The 14,465-nt window shown below is 42.5% G+C and overlaps 8 non-coding genes across 8 annotated transcripts; all 8 read left to right on the forward strand.

Moving 5' to 3' along the window:
* Positions 1–772: 772 nt before the first annotated feature.
* trnar-ucu lies at positions 773–864 on the forward strand. The gene is given in 2 exon segments: positions 773–809; positions 829–864. It is a non-coding gene; the product is annotated as a tRNA-Arg (tRNA).
* A 263-nt stretch (positions 865–1,127) lies between these two features.
* Positions 1,128–1,219, forward strand: trnar-ucu. The gene is given in 2 exon segments: positions 1,128–1,164; positions 1,184–1,219. It is a non-coding gene; the product is annotated as a tRNA-Arg (tRNA).
* Positions 1,220–2,746: 1,527 nt separating this feature from the next.
* On the forward strand, positions 2,747–2,838 carry trnar-ucu. Its single transcript is given in 2 exon segments — positions 2,747–2,783; positions 2,803–2,838. It is a non-coding gene; the product is annotated as a tRNA-Arg (tRNA).
* An 820-nt stretch (positions 2,839–3,658) lies between these two features.
* Positions 3,659–3,750, forward strand: trnar-ucu. The gene is given in 2 exon segments: positions 3,659–3,695; positions 3,715–3,750. It is a non-coding gene; the product is annotated as a tRNA-Arg (tRNA).
* A 263-nt stretch (positions 3,751–4,013) lies between these two features.
* trnar-ucu lies at positions 4,014–4,105 on the forward strand. The gene is given in 2 exon segments: positions 4,014–4,050; positions 4,070–4,105. It is a non-coding gene; the product is annotated as a tRNA-Arg (tRNA).
* A 263-nt stretch (positions 4,106–4,368) lies between these two features.
* trnar-ucu lies at positions 4,369–4,460 on the forward strand. Its single transcript is given in 2 exon segments — positions 4,369–4,405; positions 4,425–4,460. It is a non-coding gene; the product is annotated as a tRNA-Arg (tRNA).
* An 822-nt stretch (positions 4,461–5,282) lies between these two features.
* On the forward strand, positions 5,283–5,374 carry trnar-ucu. The gene is given in 2 exon segments: positions 5,283–5,319; positions 5,339–5,374. It is a non-coding gene; the product is annotated as a tRNA-Arg (tRNA).
* A 263-nt stretch (positions 5,375–5,637) lies between these two features.
* Positions 5,638–5,729, forward strand: trnar-ucu. Its single transcript is given in 2 exon segments — positions 5,638–5,674; positions 5,694–5,729. It is a non-coding gene; the product is annotated as a tRNA-Arg (tRNA).
* The last annotated feature ends 8,736 nt before the right edge of the window (positions 5,730–14,465 follow it).

Genomic DNA, 14,465 nt, shown 5'->3' on the forward strand with positions numbered 1-14,465 from the left:
TAAGCCCTTCATGCTGGAATTGCTAACATCGCCCAGTCGTAATGTTTCCCGCAAATCCTGAAGACCTTGCTCTGTTGCGCAATGGATAGCGCTGGAATTCTTTTTTATAGGTTCATCTCTGCTGTTTGTTCGTACTGCATTTCTACATCGCCCAGTCGTAATGTTTCCCGCAAATCCAAGTAGATTTGAAGCTAATCCAGAAGACCAAAACGTGGCTCTGTGGCGCAATGGATAGCGCATTGGACTTCTAGACAAGCACATGAGAGGTGATTCAAAGATTGTGGGTTTGAGTCCCACCAGAGTCAATGTTTAAAGACTTACATTAATGATAGAAACACTGCATGTTGAATAACGTCCTTCATGCTGGAATTGCTAACATCGCCTAGTCATAATGTTTCCCGCAAATCCAGAAGACCTTGCTCTGTTGTGCAATGGATAGCGCATTGGACTTCCAGACAAGCACATGTGAAGTTATTCAAAGTTTGTGGGTTCGAATCCCTCCAGATTTGATGTTTAAAGACTTACATTAATGATAGAAACACTGCATGTTGAATAACGCCCTTCATGCTGGAATTCTATTTTATAGGTTCGAACCCACAACCTTTGAATTACTTATTGATAACTAGAAGTTCAATGCGCTGTCATTTGCGCCACAGAACCACATCACTAAGGAAACATTCATGAGCATGACTGTTTAGTGCTAACATCGCCTAGTCGTAATGTTTCCTGCAAATCCAAGTAGATTTGAAGCTAATCCAGAAGACCAAAACGTGGCTCTGTGGCGCAATGGATAGCGCATTGGACTTCTAGACAAGCACATGCGAAGTGATTCAAAGGTTGTGGGTTCGAGTCCCACCAGAGTCAATTTTTAAAGACTGACAAGATAGAGACACTGTTTATACTACATGTTGAATTAAGCCCTTCATGCTGGAATTGCTAACATCGCCCAGTCGTAATGTTTCCCGCAAATCCAGAAGACCTTGCTCTGTTGCGCAATGGATAGCGCTGGAATTCTTTTTTATAGGTTCATCTCTGCTGTTTGTTCGTACTGCATTTCTACATCGCCCAGTCGTAATGTTTCCCGCAAATCCAAGTAGATTTGAAGCTAATCCAGAAGACCAAAATGTGGCTCTGTGGCGCAATGGATAGCGCATTGGACTTCTAGACAAGCACATGCGAAGTGATTCAAAGGTTGTGGGTTCGAGTCCCACCAGAGTCAATGTTTAAAGACTGACAAGATAGAGACACTGTTTATACTGCATGTTGAATTAAGCCCTTCATGCTGGAATTGCTAACATCGCCCAGTCGTAATGTTTCCCGCAAATCCAGAAGACCTTGCTCTGTTGCGCAATGGATAGCGCTTCAATTCTTTTTTATAGGTTCATCTCTGCTGTTTGTTCGTACTGCATTTCTACATCGCCCAGTCGTAATGTTTCCCGCAAATCCAAGTAGATTTGAAGCTAATCCAGAAGACCAAAACGTGGCTCTGTGGCGCAATGGATAGCGCATTGGACTTCTAGACAAGCACATGAGAGGTGATTCAAAGATTGTGGGTTTGAGTCCCACCAGAGTCAATGTTTAAAGACTTACATTAATGATAGAAACACTGCATGTTGAATAACGTCCTTCATGCTGGAATTGCTAACATCGCCTAGTCATAATGTTTCCCGCAAATCCAGAAGACCTTGCTCTGTTGCGCAATGGATAGCGCTTCAATTCTATTTTATAGGTTCATCTCTGCTGTTTGTTCATACTGCATTTCTACATCGCACAGTCATAATGTTTCCCGCAAATCCAAGTAGATTTGAAGCTAATCCAGAAGACCAAAACGTGGCTCTGTGGCGCAATAGATAGCGCATTGGACTTCTAGACAAGCACATGCGAAGTGATTCAAAGGTTGGGGGTTCGAGTCCCACCAGAGTCAATGTTTAAAGACTGACAAGATAGAGACACTGTTTATACTGCATGTTGAATTAAGCCCTTCATGCTGGAATTGCTAACATCGCCCAGTCGTAATGTTTCCCGCAAATCCTGAAGACCTTGCTCTGTTGCGCAATGGATAGCGCTGGAATTCTTTTTTATAGGTTCATCTCTGCTGTTTGTTCGTACTGCATTTCTACATCGCCCAGTCGTAATGTTTCCCGCAAATCCAAGTAGATTTGAAGCTAATCCAGAAGACCAAAACGTGGCTCTGTGGCGCAATGGATAGCGCATTGGACTTCTAGACAAGCACATGAGAGGTGATTCAAAGATTGTGGGTTTGAGTCCCACCAGAGTCAATGTTTAAAGACTTACATTAATGATAGAAACACTGCATGTTGAATAACGTCCTTCATGCTGGAATTGCTAACATCGCCTAGTCATAATGTTTCCCGCAAATCCAGAAGACCTTGCTCTGTTGTGCAATGGATAGCGCATTGGACTTCCAGACAAGCACATGTGAAGTTATTCAAAGTTTGTGGGTTCGAATCCCTCCAGATTTGATGTTTAAAGACTTACATTAATGATAGAAACACTGCATGTTGAATAACGCCCTTCATGCTGGAATTCTATTTTATAGGTTCGAACCCACAACCTTTGAATTACTTATTGATAACTAGAAGTTCAATGCGCTGTCATTTGCGCCACAGAACCACATCACTAAGGAAACATTCATGAGCATGACTGTTTAGTGCTAACATCGCCTAGTCGTAATGTTTCCTGCAAATCCAAGTAGATTTGAAGCTAATCCAGAAGACCAAAACGTGGCTCTGTGGCGCAATGGATAGCGCATTGGACTTCTAGACAAGCACATGCGAAGTGATTCAAAGGTTGTGGGTTCGAGTCCCACCAGAGTCAATGTTTAAAGACTGACAAGATAGAGACACTGTTTATACTGCATGTTGAATTAAGCCCTTCATGCTGGAATTGCTAACATCGCCCAGTCGTAATGTTTCCCGCAAATCCTGAAGACCTTGCTCTGTTGCGCAATGGATAGCGCTGGAATTCTTTTTTAGGTTCATCTCTGCTGTTTGTTCGTACTGCATTTCTACATCGCCCAGTCGTAATGTTTCCCGCAAATCCAAGTAGATTTGAAGCTAATCCAGAAGACCAAAACGTGGCTCTGTGGCGCAATGGATAGCGCATTGGACTTCTAGACAAGCACATGAGAGGTGATTCAAAGATTGTGGGTTTGAGTCCCACCAGAGTCAATGTTTAAAGACTTACATTAATGATAGAAACACTGCATGTTGAATAACGTCCTTCATGCTGGAATTGCTAACATCGCCTAGTCATAATGTTTCCCGCAAATCCAGAAGACCTTGCTCTGTTGTGCAATGGATAGCGCATTGGACTTCCAGACAAGCACATGTGAAGTTATTCAAAGTTTGTGGGTTCGAATCCCTCCAGATTTGATGTTTAAAGACTTACATTAATGATAGAAACACTGCATGTTGAATAACGCCCTTCATGCTGGAATTCTATTTTATAGGTTCGAACCCACAACCTTTGAATTACTTATTGATAACTAGAAGTTCAATGCGCTGTCATTTGCGCCACAGAACCACATCACTAAGGAAACATTCATGAGCATGACTGTTTAGTGCTAACATCGCCTAGTCGTAATGTTTCCTGCAAATCCAAGTAGATTTGAAGCTAATCCAGAAGACCAAAACGTGGCTCTGTGGCGCAATGGATAGCGCATTGGACTTCTAGACAAGCACATGCGAAGTGATTCAAAGGTTGTGGGTTCGAGTCCCACCAGAGTCAATTTTTAAAGACTGACAAGATAGAGACACTGTTTATACTACATGTTGAATTAAGCCCTTCATGCTGGAATTGCTAACATCGCCCAGTCGTAATGTTTCCCGCAAATCCAGAAGACCTTGCTCTGTTGCGCAATGGATAGCGCTGGAATTCTTTTTTATAGGTTCATCTCTGCTGTTTGTTCGTACTGCATTTCTACATCGCCCAGTCGTAATGTTTCCCGCAAATCCAAGTAGATTTGAAGCTAATCCAGAAGACCAAAATGTGGCTCTGTGGCGCAATGGATAGCGCATTGGACTTCTAGACAAGCACATGCGAAGTGATTCAAAGGTTGTGGGTTCGAGTCCCACCAGAGTCAATGTTTAAAGACTGACAAGATAGAGACACTGTTTATACTGCATGTTGAATTAAGCCCTTCATGCTGGAATTGCTAACATCGCCCAGTCGTAATGTTTCCCGCAAATCCAGAAGACCTTGCTCTGTTGCGCAATGGATAGCGCTTCAATTCTTTTTTATAGGTTCATCTCTGCTGTTTGTTCGTACTGCATTTCTACATCGCCCAGTCGTAATGTTTCCCGCAAATCCAAGTAGATTTGAAGCTAATCCAGAAGACCAAAACGTGGCTCTGTGGCGCAATGGATAGCGCATTGGACTTCTAGACAAGCACATGCGAAGTGATTCAAAGGTTGTGGGTTCGAGTCCCACCAGAGTCTATGTTTAAAGACTGACAAGATAGAGACACTGTTTATACTGCATGTTGAATTAAGCCCTTCATGCTGGAATTGCTAACATCGCCCAGTCGTAATGTTTCCCGCAAATCCAGAAGACCTTGCTCTGTTGCGCAATGGATAGCGCTGGAATTCTTTTTTATAGGTTCATCTCTGCTGTTTGTTCGTACTGCATTTCTACATCGCCCAGTCGTAATGTTTCCCGCAAATCCAAGTAGATTTGAAGCTAATCCAGAAGACCAAAACGTGGCTCTGTGGCGCAATGGATAGCGCATTGGACTTCTAGACAAGCACATGAGAGGTGATTCAAAGATTGTGGGTTTGAGTCCCACCAGAGTCAATGTTTAAAGACTTACATTAATGATAGAAACACTGCATGTTGAATAACGTCCTTCATGCTGGAATTGCTAACATCGCCTAGTCATAATGTTTCCCGCAAATCCAGAAGACCTTGCTCTGTTGTGCAATGGATAGCGCATTGGACTTCCAGACAAGCACATGAGAAGTTATTCAAAGTTTGTGGGTTCGAATCCCTCCAGATTTGATGTTTAAAGACTTACATTAATGATAGAAACACTGCATGTTGAATAACGCCCTTCATGCTGGAATTCTATTTTATAGGTTCGAACCCACAACCTTTGAATTACTTATTGATAACTAGAAGTTCAATGCGCTGTCATTTGCGCCACAGAACCACATCACTAAGGAAACATTCATGAGCATGACTGTTTAGTGCTAACATCGCCTAGTCGTAATGTTTCCTGCAAATCCAAGTAGATTTGAAGCAAATCCAGAAGACCAAAACGTGGCTCTGTGGTGCAATGGATAGCGCATTGGACTTCTAGACAAGCACATGCGAAGTGATTCAAAGGTTGTGGGTTCGAGTCCCACCAGAGTCAATTTTTAAAGACTGACAAGATAGAGACACTGTTTATACTACATGTTGAATTAAGCCCTTCATGCTGGAATTGCTAACATCGCCCAGTCGTAATGTTTCCCGCAAATCCAGAAGACCTTGCTCTGTTGCGCAATGGATAGCGCTGGAATTCTTTTTTATAGGTTCATCTCTGCTGTTTGTTCGTACTGCATTTCTACATCGCCCAGTCGTAATGTTTCCCGCAAATCCAAGTAGATTTGAAGCTAATCCAGAAGACCAAAATGTGGCTCTGTGGCGCAATGGATAGCGCATTGGACTTCTAGACAAGCACATGCGAAGTGATTCAAAGGTTGTGGGTTCGAGTCCCACCAGAGTCAATGTTTAAAGACTGACAAGATAGAGACACTGTTTATACTGCATGTTGAATTAAGCCCTTCATGCTGGAATTGCTAACATCGCCCAGTCGTAATGTTTCCCGCAAATCCAGAAGACCTTGCTCTGTTGCGCAATGGATAGCGCTGGAATTCTTTTTTATAGGTTCATCTCTGCTGTTTGTTCGTACTGCATTTCTACATCGCCCAGTCGTAATGTTTCCCGCAAATCCAAGTAGATTTGAAGCAAATCCAGAAGACCAAAAGGTGGCTCTGTGGCGCAATGGATGGCGCATTGGACTTCTAGACAAGCACATGAGAAGTGATTCAAAGGTTGTGGGTTCGAGTCCCTCCATAGTCAATGTTTAAAGACTTACATTAATGATAGAAACACTGCATGTTGAATAACGCCCGTCATGCTGGAATTCTATTTTATAGGTTCGAACCCACAACCTTTGAATTACTTATTGATAACTAGAAGTTCAATGCGCTGTCCATTGCGCCACAGAGCCACATCACTAAGGAAACATTCATGAGCATGACTGTTTAGTGCTAACATCGCCTAGTCCTAATGTTTCCCGCAAATCCAAGTAAATCCCACCAGAGTCGATGTTTAAAGACTGATGTTAATGATGAGGGACTCTTTAAATTTTTTTTCTGACCCCCTTCATGCTAAAATAAGCCAAGTTGTACTTTAGATTTGCCTTGTTTCTTAGTTTTCAGGAAGTCATAAACACAAATTTAGTTTTTTTCATCCATGAATTCATCCATGTCATCCATTCTTCAGTTCAGTTTCTTCAACCAAGTCCAGTATCATCATGATATATTATCTTTATACTGTCCAAGTTTAGTGCCATCCCTTCAGAAATTTCTATTCCACGTTAGTTGAACGAGGCTAATGGTAGCTGAATTTAACGTTCCGTTGAGCTGGACGAGGTACGATTACAACTACAAACTCTCTCTGTCAGTGGTTCAAAGGTTCTGAGTTCGACTCCCACTAGAATCAATCTTTAGAAAAGGTCATCAGGAACTAACCGCGACACTAAACCATGCTAACTGTATGTTTACATCCCTCTACTTACTGAATTGAAGTACCTGAACGGGCTTTACCAGCGAGCCGTCCTCCCTCTGCTGTGTTTCATCTGACAGTCTGAAGAGCTTTTTAAAAACACAAGGAGCCATTGATTTCACAAACAAACAGAAATCAAACACGCCCCAACCATCTCAAGTATTTGGAAGCAGTTTTGATATCGATGCCAATGCAGGGGCAATTATGGGATGTGGGAGGATTGTTTCCTTGGCAACCAGTGTTTGTCGTTTATAATAATTAGACCGACAATTTAGCGTAGCCTGAGGTTGGACAGAGGCTCTACTGTGACGTAGGCAGTGTGTGTGTGTGTGGCTCAGGCGACAGATGTATACCGCAGTGTTTCCGACCTCAGAGCAAGACAGTAAACAACATAAACAACACACACAGAAATGCACAGATACATACAGTAAATATACTTGTTTGTTACACACATACAGCAAAAGAAAGTGGATGCACTTTAAATGAAAAGGCCTGACTGGCGAGAGAGAGGTTTGTTAAGTACATTTCCAAATGTATGTTTTCTGTTTTCACATCCATGTGGCTCTATGGTGCAATAGATATCATGTTCTAGTCAAACACAGGAGAAGTGATTCAAAGGTTGAGGGTTTGATTCCCACCAGAGTTGAACTTTACTGTCAGGGAACAAAGAAAGGTGAACCTCCAAAGTCTAAGATTACATTTTCAGGCTGATTAGTGAATATATGTTTTTGAAGATTATTGGATGTTTATGCTGCACACAATCTAATCAAATCCTGATCAAATCAGTCTCTGTCAGGCTGTACGAGATCAATATCATGGTGGCCTGATAGTACGATGAAAGTGTGGTGAACTGTAGGGGCCATAACTGAAGAAGAACGCAAAAGAACCAACCTGTTCTCAATGCTTTGTCAAGACCCCTTGTTGTCAGTTTGTATAATGCACGGGGAAGCCCTTTAGCATCATTGTTGAATGCTAAAAGTAGGTGTAGTATATAAATAACAGACATGTCTAAGTACGCATGAGGTTTGTGAGGAGTAGGACTTTCACCCAGGAGACATTATCATTTTAACCCAAACCATGATCATTTCTTAAACCTAACCAAACTGCGACATTTAACAAACGTTATTGACTAGTTTTATTTTGAAAGTCTAACTTGATGTCAATGTAATATTAATAACTTAACCACAGATAAAATAGTACATGTTTCAAACCATAGACTGCATGAAAGAAGTGGACCGTAAGGCCACCCGTTGGTTTTTGAACTACCATTTAGAATCCTCAAGTTTGGCATTTTGGATGTCGCCATCTTGGTTTTTAGAACCAAACATGACCATATTTTGGTGAGCAAAGTGCATCTGTAATTCACGTTAACTGTGATATTAACTGGAATGCTAACTTTTGCTAACTAAAAATACAGGCTTAAAACAAAACGTACTTAATGGAAAAAAATGAACAGCCGACTCCTAATAAATGAACATCATGCCGTACTGAAGCGATTGAGACCATAAAGTCATTAGATAAATAAATCAGCTGAGAAGTAGCCTCATGTTCTCAGAGACTTCTATACAATCACACTTCTTTCTGCAGCCAGTGGAGTCGCCCCCTGCTGGCTGTTTGAGAGAATGCAGGTTAAAGGCACTAAAGCAGGGGTTCTTAACCTTCTGACCCCTTTAAGAGGTTGAAAATATTTCGCGACCCCTCCCGGATCAGACAGAATTTCTATCGTTTTCTATCGGCAGTGAGTTTTTTGCGTTTTTGAAGGAGCGCTCTGACCTCATTCGCATTTTTTTCCATTGTCCAATCTAATGAATGGAGAGACAGGCCCTCAGTTGTGCTGACGGACGTTTACAGTTGCTTGGATTGTCCGGAGAATGCAACAAAACGACCCCTGAACTGTTGGTTTTGCCTCTTTTGGGGGGTCCAAGCCTTAACTAGGTGGGTCAGAACCCCCCAATCCCCCCGTAATTCAAACCATGCTCTCAGCCTCAAACAATGCCAGAGCAGGCGCTCTCCTTTTGGCAGATGTTTTTAATAACTAAAGACACAGACCTGTGAGTTGTGATAAAAGCCCCTTTTCCGCCGCACGGTACCGACTCGACTCGACTCGACTCGACTCGACTCGACTTTGTTTGGTTTTCCACTGTGGAAAAGTTGTACATGTACCTGCTTCCAGATACGTTATTTCGTATCACCTCCGTCCAAGTTCGAAGCGAGCTGAGGCGATACTAAAATATGACGTGAAAACACGGCAGACTGCTGATTGGTCAGAGAGTTGCTAAACACCTCAGCTCACCGTTGATGTGTGCAGGCAGAGTAGGCCTAGAGCTCTCCCGTCTGACTGCTCCACCAATAGGGGAGAAGTTCACCCCTTGAGACCCCCCCTCCTTATTTGCATAATGAGGCAGAAATGCATAGAGAAATAAATACCATGGAGGAAATAAATAGGTAGAAAATGCAACGGAAGAATAAAACAGACAAAAATATTAAAACACACACATAAATAAATACATTTAAATAATTAATAAATAAAGCTGAAGATTATAACGGACAATAAATAAATAAGGTAATTATTACAAAGGTGAATAAGTAAAGAAGCTAATTAAAATAGATATAAATTTTTGTCTCCTTGTATAATTTAATTACTGCCTACATTTATGTATTTACTTTATTTTTTGTGCATTTAATCGGATGCTTAATTATTCATTGAGCATTTATTTATTTCTGGATTTATTTCTGAATTTGTCAGGATCAGTCCTCCATACAGGCGGCGCTGCACAGTGCTGACTTAACGTGATGCATGCTGGACTTAAAATAAGGTTAGAAATTGTGCCAAACGTCACCGTGTCACATGACATTAAAACGTCGCGAGAGCAAGGCGTCTGCAGGCGCTGAGTCCGGGGGGCCACAGCTGCACAGAGTTGGAACCACCTTCATGCCTGATCTTGCTGCATTTTCTTTGCAAATGCCGTGAGATCAGTCATCGCTCGCAGTAAGCTCACGCAGGTAGAACGTGTCCGACTTGATGGTGCCATTTTGTCCCTGCAGTCACCTGCACGCTGGACTATCAAGTCGGCGAAAGTCAGTCGCAGTCATTTGGAACGCACCTAATGGCTTTGCTTTTCAGATCCGGAGGCCTGGTTTCAACAGAGTAGTTGCCAGTGTGTTTGCTGCGTGTGGTCGGTACGTGTTTCACCCCCAACTAAACTTAAGACTGAAATCTGAAGGATGATGAATTTTAAGTAAAGTAAATTATTTTTACAGCCTTATTTGAATGGTTTTAGTCATCAGGTTTGGTTATAAGCAGGTTCCAGCTTCATTGTTGAGATCTGCAGGAACAATAACTCTAATGTGTTCATTGTGTTTATGGTTTTAACCAGGTGTGTTTGGCTGGAGTCAGGTGTGTGTGTGTGTGTGTTTGAAACCTCCCGCTGTCTCTCTGTACATTCCCATCATGAATCACTGCTCCCTCCCTCTCTCTCTGTCATTCCAGCCTTCCCATTAAATCTCGCTGTCTCTGTCATTTTCTTTCTTTCCACTAATCTGAGACACACACACACAAACCTTTCCTCGAACAGCTTGCTGTGTGTTATTATTCACACGCAAAAAAGGTTAAAATACATAAAGGGACAGTACAATCCAGGACAATAGAAACGAACAAACCAGAGTACAGGGTGGCACTTTGTGAAGCACGTTGTGATGTGGATTTTGCAAATTGCTCTATAACTGAAGATTAGTATTGTTATTAATAATATTACTTATGATTGTTGGGAGCAATCACAGTAATGTATTGCTTTTTGCTGTAACGCAGTAATATAGCCAAAAAAATTGGTAATATTACAACGCATTTTAACACAGAAATAAGTGGTGTTTGGACGCACTTTAAATGAAAAGGCATTTCAGCAGCAGAAAAACCATGAGTAAGAGAGTAACGCTATTTCCTGTTGCTGGAATCCAATGGTCGAGTCTGTAGGCAGGGTGCAAACTACGGGGGAGCTCGGACTGTAGCTCCCCTGATGGATCATGCGTAAATAGATGTCTCTAGGCTGTGTGTTTGTGCTTGAACAAATTACTTTCCTGATCACAGAGGCTGCTGTCAGCTCATCCTGACCGATCCTGTCGGGAGATTCAAATAATCAGTGACGTTATGCTGCTGGACCTCGCGCGTAAATGAACGTCCTCTTTCACTCGCTCCCGCTACTAATCAGAAGGTAAACTTTGAAGATGAAGGTGAAGATACGAGTCCCTCATCCAAAGGACTTCTTCAGTTCAACCAAGTCCAGTTGCCCTTGACTTCGACCTTCTTCGGATAACTATGACCTGGATGACTGAGAATCTTCACAGACAAAGGCGCATGTTAATGCCAGGTGTAAACAGGGCCTTAAAGTTAATCACCACTTATGTGGTGTGTCCCAGATCTACATTACACACTAATTCTAAGCAGACATTTTGTTGGTAGTAGTATTTTCACGTTGCTGCGATGGACTGGCGACCTGTCGCCCAATGTCAGCTGGGATTGGCTTAAAGCCCCCGCGACCCTGTACGCAGGATAAGCGGTTGGCGATGGATGGAGGGATTTTCACGCTGGAAAAACAGCAAAATTAATAGCGTGACATCAATGAATCAGTCATTTCCTGTTGAAATGAAACTGTAAACATATGTTGATTTTCTTGCATACTAACTGCAAAGGATTAGTATGTAGTACATTCTGTATTTAAATTAAATGTACTGTGGAGTTGTGACTCAGCTGAGATGGAGGTTGGGGTAATCATTTTAATAACAACTCCTCAAATTAAGCTTTTCTGTTTCTGACCTGACTGATCGCCTGACGACTCGTCTCTCTTCTTTTTAGCGCGATATAATTTTGAACATTATATGTAGGTGATTGAACTCCAGAGCGATAGTCTTGATGTTGCTGTTTCCTTCCATCGAACAGAACAGAACTGGAATAAACTCGACTACTGAAAACAAAAACAGCAGTTGGGAGCCGTCCAGATTTAGCAGTGTGCTAACAGACGGAGGTCAGAGGTCAGAGCCTCCCTGACTGCTCTGACTCAGACTTCATGCTTCCCTCAGGAGAAGTTTCACAACACTAATTTTACATCATTCTTCTTCTGTTACATAAGCCATTATTGTAGCTATTGTACCCAGAGCTTTTCTCCAAATCTTTTCATCCTGTGCCACACAAACACAAACCAAAGTCAAAAACCAAATGAAGAGTAAACCACATTGCAGCGAAAACCAATGCAACTTAAGTTCAACTCACAACGACAACATTTCTTCTGGAAAGGAGGAAACCTACAGACCAAAACGTTAAACCTTAAACATATATAAAAAAATGAGGTGTAAAGAGCTGGTTGGGTGTGTAAACTCAGGTAGTCCTCAACATGTCCTGCAAGCAGCCAGACCTCACCAGAAAAACAACCGTATATAAAATAGGGCTCTATGAAATCCATTAAAATTTTACCCACATTCCATGTTTTCTATTTTCATTTTTCTGAGTTCTGTGTTTTAAGCACATGCTGTCATCAGAAACAGTCTGTAATCATATATATTCAATTAATATCAATGAATTTGATGTATCACGCAAATAAAAATATTCTATTGTATGTTAACTATTTATTGGGTGACAATTTACAATAAATGACTGGTGCAAACTGACTGCAAAGTTTACCCATCACAGAATGGGAAACAGTTTTACTGCCGCTGTTACGTTTTGAAGATTTAAGAGATATAGTTGCAGTGAGAAGATGCGTGCTGCGTTTAACCCTGAAGCGCAGTGATTTAAAAGCCGTCGCTTTGTGTTCTGTGTTGTCACAGGGACACTGGGCTGCTTGTCGTCAGCATTACATCGCTGCAGCAGCTACCATCTCACAGGTGTAGATAGGCTCTTCCTTTTGACGTGTAACCAACCAAACTGAGCGAGAGTTTTTTAATGACTTTCTGTTTTGACCCAAAACACATAAGTTTTATTGTCTAAATGTGAACAGACTCCAAACGTTTGAGAAGGGTCCAGCTGTTGAACTTCCATATATGGTTCATCCCAGAAGCCACCTCGTACAACACGTGATGGCGTTTATCACAGCCGCTCGGCCCACGCAGAGCCGCCAAACAAGATAAGTGTCAAGGTCGTAATCAGTCTAATATTTACGATACTATAATTATATAGAAGCGTATAGTAATACTGTTATTCCTAATGAAGCAATGACAGCCCCCTTTCATTCTGCTTCTGTTTATTTTTTATTTGTTCCAAAGTGCTTTAAGCTTCACAAGCCAAGAATGTTCTGTACATCACGAGCCAGATGGATCTTTACTCACATTAAAACTTTACATTTACTCATTTAGCTGATGCTTTTATCCAAAGCGACTTACAGTTGCTCTACATGTCAGAGCTCGCACGCCGCTGGAGCAACGAGGGGTTAAGGTCTTGCTCAGGGACACAATGGTGGACGGGTCACAGTGGGAATCGAACCCTGGTCTCACACCAAAGGTATAGTCTTATCCATTGCACCATCAGCACCCTGACGTTACAACATTACTGAGAATTTAATGATAGAACAACAGCGGCACGAACGAACATTAACTCTATCATCTGCTGCGTTGGCTGCAGTGGTCTGTGTGACTGCGCCTGGAGGAGGCTCCGCCTGTAACTCACTGATTTATACAAACTGTTTAACAAAGATTTTCAGTATCTGGCGGTCAGCGTTGATATTGTCACAAATAAATGAACGAATAGGAAACACGGCCGTTCCTGTTGTCGCTGCTGCGGTGGTCTGAGTAACTGGAACCAGGACGCTCTGTGGGCGGGACCGGCCGTCCGGCTGCCACCGCTAATATCGCGGCCACTTGTGGAGCTTCTCAACCCCGAAAACGTTTCGATTCGCCATCAACTTTGGTAAAACTGCCAATATTCACCGCTCAAAAGTGTATTTAGTGATTAAATAGCCTACAAAACCGTTCGCCTCTTTCTCCGCTTCTTTCCGCTTCTCGCATGAAAGCTTCTTCTTCTTCGTGAGTAGAAGTCAAGCAGTCGTGGCAGACAGTGGACGCGATGCTGCCCCTGCACGTCCTGTAGTGCACTGCAGTTAGAAATAAACAACCAGAAATGTTCCTGATATGAAGACTGCTATCTCTCCCTTAATCGGCATCTGTGTACGGCGCGCGGTGTCTTCTGGGACAGAACATCTTTGGAAGTTCAGCTTCTGCGGGCTGGCTGGATGTACTTGAAACGTCTGTCAACGTTGACCACGTCGTGTGACTTCGTAGTTCGGTGTGCGTGCTGGGACTGGTACTATGCGAGTCTGCAACTACACACACATGCCCTTTCATATTGTGTGTGCGGTCAGCGCTGACTTGTATTGAACATAACTGAGTCACAGGACCATCGCTGTGTGTGTGAGCTGGTCGACGCCAGGAGCACAATGGAAACAGCAGGACAACAGAGTGGACCTATTGTTTATATATGTGTGTGTGTGAGACCGCACACAGTGTTCTGGCCTACATCGTGGCAACTGGATCAGGCAGGACAGACTCTCACACACACGGTACAATTAAAAAACATTTTTGTTTACATAAAACATGTAGGAGGATCTGTCCTCACTGAGTTGGCTAATTTCTGTTTGTACAGAAGAACACCGGAGTGTTCAGGGACCTCAGCCCCACGTGAACACAGGTTT

Source organism: Micropterus salmoides, unplaced genomic scaffold (assembly GCF_014851395.1).
Source record: "Micropterus salmoides isolate LMB-PRFRI ecotype aquatic unplaced genomic scaffold, ASM1485139v1 Ms_hic_scaffold_1027, whole genome shotgun sequence".
NCBI classification, from domain to species: domain Eukaryota; kingdom Metazoa; phylum Chordata; class Actinopteri; order Centrarchiformes; family Centrarchidae; genus Micropterus; species Micropterus salmoides.